This window comes from Alosa pseudoharengus, unplaced genomic scaffold (genome assembly GCF_046254945.1).
Source record: "Alosa pseudoharengus isolate Yale_2024_CS ecotype anadromous, Long Island Sound unplaced genomic scaffold, YU_APseudo_1.1 YU_APseudo_1.1_scf_23, whole genome shotgun sequence".
NCBI classification, from domain to species: Eukaryota; Metazoa; Chordata; class Actinopteri; order Clupeiformes; family Clupeidae; genus Alosa; species Alosa pseudoharengus.
In genome coordinates this window covers 22834274-22844579 of record NW_027468685.1, presented here as the reverse complement: position 1 = coordinate 22844579, position 10306 = coordinate 22834274, and the positions used below count along the sequence as shown (strand labels likewise).

General features: G+C 40.2%; 1 long non-coding RNA gene across 1 annotated transcript; it reads left to right on the top strand.

Moving 5' to 3' along the window:
- Positions 1-565: 565 nt before the first annotated feature.
- Positions 566-5422, top strand: LOC143140923 (uncharacterized). The gene is made up of 2 exons (XR_012990707.1): positions 566-801; positions 3777-5422. It is a non-coding gene; the product is annotated as an uncharacterized LOC143140923 (long non-coding RNA).
- The last annotated feature ends 4884 nt before the right edge of the window (positions 5423-10306 follow it).

Below are 10306 nucleotides of genomic sequence, written 5' to 3'. Positions count from 1 at the left end.
TGTGTGTGTGTGTAAGGGAGGATACGGTGTGTGTATATGGGTGGGTGGGTGTGTGCAGGGGGGGGGGTAATATTGTTCTGTGTTTGGCTAGGGGGATGATTGATGGTTTGTGTGTGTATGGGGGGGGGGATTGGTGTGTGTGTGTTTGGGTTGGGTTGTATTGATAATCAATCCAAACTGAAGTGAGATACCCTCATCAGCATCCCAACTCTTTACTAGCCCTTCCTCTCTCTCTTATTTTTTTTGTTTTTCACTTTTTGCCTAAGGCTTTATCCCCACAGTTCCTAGCATTTGCTTAGGACCTCTATCTTACTCCATATCTGCCGTCTTGTTAAATGGGCCCGTAGTGTGTACTGAGCGCTAATGGTGAAAGCTGGCTAGGCTCCAGGGTAGCGTGATAATTACAAGTTAGATATGCCCCCATCTGTGTGTGTGTGTGTGTGTGTGTGTGTGTGTGTGTGTGTGACAGCATGACTTTTGGGGAGCCGCTATAAAAAGCAAAGGAGAAGGCCGGGCCCGGCACAGAGAGAAGCAAAGCTAGAAAGAAAGGGTGACGAACAAATGACAGAAACCTAGACACAACAGACCCAAGGGGAACGGAAAACAAGAGGGGTGGGGAAAACAACAAAATAAGAACAACAACAACTAATCATATAGCAGATTAAAAAAGAAAACAAAAAAAGGACAAAACGGCAAAAACAAGTGGGAAAAAAACTTTGTGAGACCTTTGCAGAAGAGTCATCAGATGAAAGCATGGGATACTTGACTCTCTACACCTGTCTGCTCCTGTTCGTCATAGAGGTAGGTTGACTGCACTGCATGCGGCATATCACAACAGGCTTTTAAAAGAGGGATGGGGAGCATTCGAGAGCAGCTATCTGTGCTTTCAAAACAGAGTGAAATATTTAAACACCCGGTGATAATGGATGCTCACTGTCAAGGGGATTCCATTTTAAAGGGGTAAAAACTGTTTTATTCATTGAAATTGTCAATTTAGAATCTAAACTGCTGTATAGTGACAAACGACCACCAGAATGGTAAATTATTTGAAAAGAGCATCCATATTGTCATAGTGCTGCAGGTCAGGACATCACAAAATCAAATATAAAGACATTTATTTCTTTGTGCAGTGCTTTCCAACCACCTGTGGTGTGGCAGAACCCCTGCCAAGATTTCACTGGCTGTGGTTCAGGGAATGTTAACCCTTCAATCATGGCTGAACCTTTTCCAAGGCTTTATAACTGACAACATTGCATGCCATTTCAGCTAATAGAGATTGTTTGACATGCCTGGACAATTTGTCTTCAACAGCATCGGTTGTCATGCACAAACTTTACAATTTCTGTTGGTAGGGCAAAAGAGCATTGACATTTTTGTAATAGGTTTTGTATAAGAGGTGTGTAAATGTCAAGGGTTTAAGCACCACGCCAATCTTTTAAATAGAGAGCAAATTAAGCAATTAAGTCAAGACTTACGATTTAAAAGTCTATCTCCCCAATGAACTTGGGTGGGCAGATCACAGACAGAGATGAAAACCAGGTGGACAGAGTGAACACTTACATAACCCTGGAGCTGTTGGGTACCCACTCCAGGATATGCAAAGCTGAGCTCTGCTGCCGAAAGCCAAATAAGCCTGGGTGACCTTTCACAATCTTTCCAAAGCCACTGTGGGCAGAAAAACTGTGAGGGTGGCATGGAAAGACACAAGGTCACGTCTGCTTGGGTCATGCTGCGATACCAGTTTAGCTCCAACTCCGATTAGTCTCTCAATGACTCGGAGTCAATTCCTATCACAAATTTTATATAATGGTTCCACATTGAGGCTTTTGTGAAGTAATAATATCAATTAGTGTGAACAAATTCATAATCCTTTATGATGCTAAAGTACAGATGTAGGACTTATTCTGTCCAGTTTCTGTAGGTACCCATTTGTCTTGTAATGTAGTTAGAGACAGTTAGTATCTAAACTGTTAGGAGTGGCATTCTTCTCCTTGGATTTTAATTTCATTTGATGTTTTTGTGATTTGTATTATCCATCTTGTGCTCTGGAGGATGTAATTTGTGTCTTCTAAAATGCTGATGTTCTGAATAATAAGGAATTGAAGACTGAGTGATTGCTCAGTGACCAAGGTCATCTGGCCCTGAAGATAATCCTGGCACCTATAAATGTTACATACACTGTTGTAAAGGGACTCTGAAAGGCATGCCTGTGAAACACATTTCAATAAAAAAAAGTCACTTAAAGCAACACCAAAGACTTTTTTGTACCTTAAAATAATGTTTCCAAAATTGTTTCAGTGGTTCATCAACTCGTAACAGGGTGAACGGCACTTCTGCATTCGCTTTGCGACCCTCTATAGGCTATAACCGCACTATGCAAGTTTGACAGATCGGGTAGCGGATCTGTAGTTCGATAGAATGAGACATAAGAAACTACAAATTTGACTTGCTTCTGATGTTGCAATACAGGCGCGCCTGCAGGTGTACGTCCGTACGCACTGTGCGTACCATCAGGCTCTACAACGAGAGAAAATTTCCATGTGTGTGTGTGTATTCACACCAAATTGGCCCACCATACCTTCCCAACTATGCACAGTATCCCATTAGCTGCCATCAGGCTATTTACAATTTTCTATTACGTATCTTAGTGAACACTTTACTTCACTTTCAAAATTAACGCGCACACATTTTGTTTGAGCAGGAGACACAATACGCATGCAGGCACGTAGGCTACTTGTTTTATTTTACTCGGCTATCTATCTATATGTGGTTATCAGCACACAATGTTGAGCTAATTCACTAATTCAATACTCATGATGGATCAGAAGTTTAAACAACAGAAAGTATGGAGGCAGCAAAGCTAGAGGAGTTATTCCAGATGGGCAAGAACAAGGTAGGCAATTGGTGTGCTTGTCAGAACGTTAGACTGCATTACAGCCAGACATCAAGAACAAAACAAGGTAACTTTAGCCTGTATAGGGCTGTATCAAGTTGTCCAAATGAATAGGTCATAGTAGACGTTGTTGTTGTATTATTGCATGTGGATGTTGTTATGCTATGTAGGCAAATTTTTTGCTGACCAATGCACGGCTAAACCGGGAAACGGACAAATATTGTCCACGCGTATTTTTTATTTTTTTTTGCGGGGGGGTCGATGGGTCGGGTGTGCGTAACATAGCATTAATTCCTGCAGGCGCCCCTGTTCCAATACATCATACTTTCATAAAATCATGCAACATACTCTACCTTGTCTGTGGACATTGTTATTCCCAAAGCCGGTGCTGGACAAATAGTGCTTTGGTGTTGCTTTAAAGGTACACTATGCAAGATTTTCATCTTATAACCTTTACGAAGCCAATTTGATGGTAAACGAACTTGAAATAGGGGAATCATTTAGCATAGCCATACAGCATAGCCGTAGCGAGTCGCTAATGAGAGAACCAGCCATGCAACTTCAGGAATAGTCGACCTGAAGACATCTTGCGAGAATTGTGAAACATTAGGCTACCTTGTCAGTAGATATAGGTCTTTGGAGATAGTTTTTGCCTGTTGTTAATCCTTCGCCTCCACAACAAAAGCACTTCCATTGTATACAAGGGGAACAAGCCACGAGAAGTAGGCAACCGCAGAGTAAAATATAAATATATCGCGACTCTAGGGGGAACTCTACAGTCGGCAAAAATACCTCAAACTGCATAGTATAACTTTAATGCAGAGTGCAGTGGGTTATCCTTGATCTAATTTCTATACTTTTCTCATGTTGCTTTTCCTTACAGTGCGCACTCAGTGATGTTACGCCCACAATTTCGTCTGTTAGTGGCAACATAACCGACACAAATTCCAGCCTGCCAACAGCGGGCGTGAACATGAGCACCCAGTACGTCAGTAACTCAGGCGATGGCTCCCACAACACGACCACAGTGCACGAAACTGGAACAGTGACAACCACAGCTCAAGCCAACACGACAACCTGCACGACCAACAATGCCGGCCCTGGCATTCCTGGAGCGACTAGTAGAAGCACCACTACAACCACCCAGCCAACATCAAGAAATACCACCCATTCCACCAACATGACCTCAGTTTCAACCAACCACAGCAGCACCTACAAGCCTGGAATAGAAAAGCCCTTACATAGTGGAACTGCAGCCTGGCTGGGTTTCCTCAACACAGTCCTTGGGGCTGTCCTTTTTGTGTTGCTTTGCAATCAGTAGCTCACCTCAGTGGCGTGGTCAATGTAGGCCACCTAAGACTAACTGACACACTGCCACCCACTGTCTGTCTTACACCCTGATCAACCTGCAGTGTCTTTCGGTGGAAATTAAACTCCATAATCAACCGACTCTTGCTTATATACATTAAAGGTGCAATACGCGATTCTATTCCTATGCGATCTTGTGTCAGATTTACTCATGCAAGTCCAGAGGGGTATTTCACAAAAGCAGAATTAAGATATCCAAGATAAGAGATAAAAGGAGGACCATGAACACCAAGCCAGGATGAGTAGGAGCGACTAGGTCAAGCCAGGTGTAAGTAATTCAGGATATGTGCGCATTCTCATCTTTCCTCCAAAGACCTCATGGTAGGAATAAAAAAGATGCAGAAAATAGTCATTCACACCAAGTGAACAACAGCTTTTGATATAGACTGGCAAGGCAAGGCAATTTTATTTATATAGCGCATAGGGTTATTTCCACCCGAGTGCACTCCATAACCGAGGGGGAGTGGGCAGGGACTAGTTTCGGAAAAGCACCATGTTGTTTTGCAAATATTACTTATACATGGAACCAAGTTCTTAAAAAAACACACATTGAGGTCTGATCCAAGTGACAGCTGGCTGAACCAAAAAGACAACATAGTTAACATTAGAAACATTAGCCTGGTCATGACCAGTCTGCACAAAATAGTCAAGGCCAAATTCAGCCAGGATCACAAAAAAATCCCAGCTTAATCCATTATCTAGGTTTTGTGAAATACCCCTCTGGCTCTGTAATTAGGAAACAGAGAGGCTTGAACCAACCCAGACACAATCCCAGTCAATTAACATGGAGCAGCATGGAAAGAAGCGCTGTAGTTTCGATTGGCTTCTGATCTAGAATATCAACAATAGTACAATGATACACAAAATTGAATCGCAGACTGCATCTTTAACCGAGATGTCTTGATATATGTATCAAAACACTTTTTATTCTGATTGATTTTGATAAATGAAAATCACATATCAGAATGTCTATGCATTTTACACAAAGAAAGGTTTGCCAGAAGGACAGATGGACAATGAAGTGATCCAACAGATTACTGAGTTTTCACTTCCAAAGGATGCCTCCACACAGTAATTTGGAATAATGAATATGCCAGATGTTGACAAAACTGTTAAAGATTTCCTGAAAATATTGTGCGTTGCTTTATTGAATAAAATGAAACCTTCAGTAAGAGATTGGAAAATAATACATGTGTTCTGGGTGCCTTCAGTGGTAGAGAAAAGGTCTTGGAATCTTCAGGTTTGGAATCTTTTGTCAGTTTTTGTTTACTGATACGATATATGATCAGATCATACCCTAGTCATTCTAAAGTTCTGTGACCCATGGTTTTGATCTGTGAAGATATAAAACATTTGGTATAACTTAGTTATTACCTGTACATTTATTTACAGTTTTATTTGAAATTGCCTGGCGCAGTCATGCCCAGTCAGTGCACATGACCAATATTTAACTTTTATTCCACTGCTGTGCTTAATGTGGAAGAACTTTATGGGATTTGTTTTTAGTTTCAGTAAGAAATTTTAATGCAAATTTCAAAAATGGCCAAATTGTCAATTAATGCATCCAGGAACACCCAATATTACATAGGCCTAAATGCAAATCAAATGACAACTACGCATGTGCAAAAATTACCATAATCAGCAATCATGTCAGAGGATTATTTGTTTCTAGAAAATGCTTCACTTAGGTCTTGTATTTAAATGATGTATTTAAATACTCCTTGCTGGCAATTACAGTGTTGACCATGGTTTTTGTGTGCAAATGACAAGGTGTTCCTGATGAACAAACATTCAATGCACTGTGTGCATAGCCAAACCTCTCAGTAAATGGCCTACAGTGATAGGACCCTGATACTTTCACATTTTTTACTTACTGATGCTAATTTCTTCTACTTAGTGCCACCATTTAAACATTAAATGGTTGTTATTAATGTTATTACCATAGCTGGACGTACTTGATCCCATATTTACACTTACATCTTAAAAACTAAAAACTAGCTCACACTTCCAGAGTGTCTTACATCACAGGGAAACATATTATTTTGCCTTCACTGAATGTGAATTATGCCATGGTATGGTCCCTGGCCATGGCCTCTACAGACTCTAGTGTCATCATCCTTTATGAAGAATAGGCCTCCCGTCAAGTAGGCTACAGAGCCAACTGTTATAGTATATACGTCACTATGGCAGAACCAGTAAGGCAACATCTGGTCAAGCCGAGAGTAAATATTTACTTAACCATCAGACCGCAGGTAGGCAAATATGCTTCGATCTTTCAGCCATCAGCTGTTGGATACTACTATCACATTTTGGTGATGTAACACGTGGCTTTTCTGGGGTTTTCAACTGTTAGTGACACCCAAGACATGGTTTGCCCTTATCTGGACACAGTATGCCTCTAATAAGAATGTATTTACACACTTGAATTATATATTTTTTGGAAGTTTGTAATATAGGTTTCGCTTTGCCTTGGAAAGATAGTGTAGGTCACAGGAAATAAGTACAGGAGAGACGGTAGTAGGGTTGACGAACATGGGCACTTGGATACATGGTGCAGCACACTGTTACTGCTACTCAAGGCCGTAGCCATGGAGTCAACCAAGGGCGTAGATTTGGTCTCAGCTTTGGTGAGGACACATCCCTAACTCCTGTTGTTACGATATCAACATTATTGTTTCAATACCAATAGCAAGTGAAAAATCTTGATTTCGATACTTTTGGCCGTCTTTTCGATACTTTTGTCGTCCTTTTGCGATTTTTAAAAAAATGATTGGGTTTGGGGGCCCCCACCACCTTGACGCCATCAGTAATATTGAATATTGTGTGATCATTTACATCAGTGGCAATCATAGAATTTGATTGACCCTCCACACACACACAGAAAGTGATGGTTGTCATAGGTTTTCATATTTTGGAATTCATATGAACTTTTTATTGTTATTACTAATAGCTAAACATATTTAGTAATTTGAATACATCATATTGATATTTAAATGATAACTTTTCTTTAATATCATCACATTTGTGGTCTGTAAGTCTAATTGTGTGCCTGTCACTTGAAGAGGAACGTACAGTGTAACGCAATTCAGTCTCACGGTTTAAGGCTAGTGGTAAATAGTTTTGCATAGTGCAAGGATATATAGATTCAATTCATCATGTTTGCTATGTCATTAGATAAAATTAATGTTCAAATAAACAAGTCAAAGTCAAAGAAAATCTTTCTTTCTGAGATCATAAATAAGTGTCTCGCGATGTTCATTTCTATGAGTATGGAAATGTACCATAGTTTATGTTTTATTTCTTTGCATTGTGCAGGCTACATTCACAAATTCTGTGCTTTATGCGACTGTCCTGCAGCACACCCTTATTCAACATGACTCCTAACCTTGGTTGAACGATTACAGAAGCTAGGTTTTGCTGTGACAATATCCTGGGTAATATCCTAACAGTTAATGCTATTTTCCACAGTAAAATCCGCATTTGAAAGCCTGGTCACCAATTGCCAGTTGCCTATTAGACTGCATAATGAAAAAGCTTTGAATGTTCCTTTTCTTCTTTGGTGGCATAGCTGATCTACAAAGCCCCAAAAGGAGCAAAATGTGCATGCTGAAGGGCAAAGGTAATATTACAAATCTTTCACACTGGCCTTTTAGGGTTATGTATGTATTAGTAGACATCCCTGATAACTTATACCGACACACTCGCTCACTTTTCTGCCAGTGTCACCACAAAGTGAAGTGTCAGATAAACCCCCTTCGGTTTCAGCCAATCAAATAACAGTGTTTCTTTTACTGTCGTCCTGGCTGTCGGAATAGCACAAAGGAGTATGCTAAAATATTGGTGGGGACATTTTTGTCATCTCAAAATATTAATTAGGACTAGTCCCTAGCGTCCCACCCTAAACCTACGCCCATGGAGTCAACATTGGGGGATTCTATTATATATACAGATTTATGAACATATATGGCATATATGGGGTGATATGTTTATTTATGTTTTCTTTTTAAGAATAATGTCTAAAAATAGATTACTGTTATTCCTGTTTTCCTGTCTCATTCTATCTAATGCTATTGAAGGTTGAATAAATTACAACCATAACTATAATCATACGAACATAAATGTGTGCATATAGGAAAGAAGTCCAGATACTGTGGCCAAAGGTTAGCAAAAACGTGTGCAACATTTGCATGTCTGGTCTGTGGTCTATGATTATGTTTTTGTGTTGCTAATTGGTGCCATGTGATAATGTAGCCTAAACACTATTCATGGAAATAACCAATCTGTATCCATTTTTTGTTTTGCAATTAGTATTTCAATGTTCCGTGGTATTCTAAGACTTTCACAAACAAGCGATGAATGAAGAGAGGATTACTGTACAAGGCAAGTCAGTGTTTTTCCGTGCAATTCTCTGTTTCATGTTTCTTCACTTAACTCCACTTAATCTCACATCTGCACTCCCTTTTTCTGTAGCATATTTTCCCGTTTGTGATTTACAGGTGATTTTAGACATCATTTTGAGCATGGTTACAAAAATGGGGGTCGTAATCAAAGTATATTATGATTACGACGTTGCTGCCACTGCATCTTGGCTACCTCACTTCATTCAGCGTCAACATGTTCTGAAGTGAACTGGCTTTCGAGTACGCCTATCATCTGCAGAGCCACAATAGCTTTTGCTTTTATTTGCATTTCCTGAAAGCAGAATGTTGGTCAACAAATGTCCTAAGGGTTATACCCAAGTACACAGCCCTGGTTCTGTGAATGTACTGTAAAAACAAAAAAAAGCAGCTCGTACTGTGAACATACACTATTGCAGCCAATAGTGTATTATTTTTAACCATCAACTGTGAAACACTTTGGGTCAACTCTGTTGTGCTCAATAATGTGCTATAAGTGACTTGAATATTCCAGCCAATCAGCACATTGCTTCAGGATCATGACGAAGAGAGAGGCGACGTTTGATTGGCTAGCTGAAATATCAGCAATCTTTCTTCAGAATTGCAGTGTGAGTTTAACCTGCTGCAGCCTATTATAATGAACAATACTGGGGCCGGTTCCCCGATAACGCTCACTCTTAGCCCGCTAAGAAGACTCAAAAGATATATCTTTCCAAAGTTGTTTATGTTCCTAAGTGTGTTCCCCGAAGTGTCCCTTAGGAAGCTTCTTAACACGCTGCCTCTTACGTTCGACGTTACAAAGGCGCTGTCCCAAGTGAAGGTGCTGAATTAGTGGGCATCGATTGCTCAGGAATCGATTTTCTACTTCACGCGAAGGTGCATGACGGCGTTAAGAAAGACAACACGTTCTATGCAAATAAAACATTCCTCAAATTATTCCAGTAACATTTATTTGAACATAGTTTAAGTTATCAGTAAAATATAAACTATTAACTAAATTATCAAATTGGCAGCCTAATATGTTCACACGATATGTTGTGACGGGTAGACTAAACCGGGTATCCCTCGCTAATCATCCACCTTATCCCGTTGTGCCACTTATGCCGCTTCTTGATGGGTTTAACGACTTCTAAAAATTATGTGATACACTTTTATATTAATGGTAAGGTACCTTACAATTAGAATTGATTGGCAAGCAGCTGCAGTTACTTCTGTTTAATGCGGTATTGATTGCCATTGGTTAATGTTTTCAATAAAAAGCAACCTATCTACAATGAACAGAGAGAGAGTTAGATAGCCTACAGTATGGTGGGGAAGCAACGTAAAAAAAGGGCACCAAGCTTCTCGTCAGAGGAACTTGAAATTGTGCTGGACGAGGTGAGCTTGCACAAGGTGACACTGTTTTCCAGCTTTCGGAATAACTTGTGCAACAGCAACAAAAAAGAGCTATGGAGCGACATGGACTACACGGCTCCGCGGCCGGCGCCGTTTTTGATTCAATACAAGGACACGTTGGATCGCTGCCATAGGCCTAGTTGGTCGCTTACTGTACACCACCATGCTTACCCATTTATAGATCTTAGCCCTTTTAGAGGCAAATTCTTTGCCAGCTTTTAATTATCAAAAGTGATTGCCAATTTGAACGCTT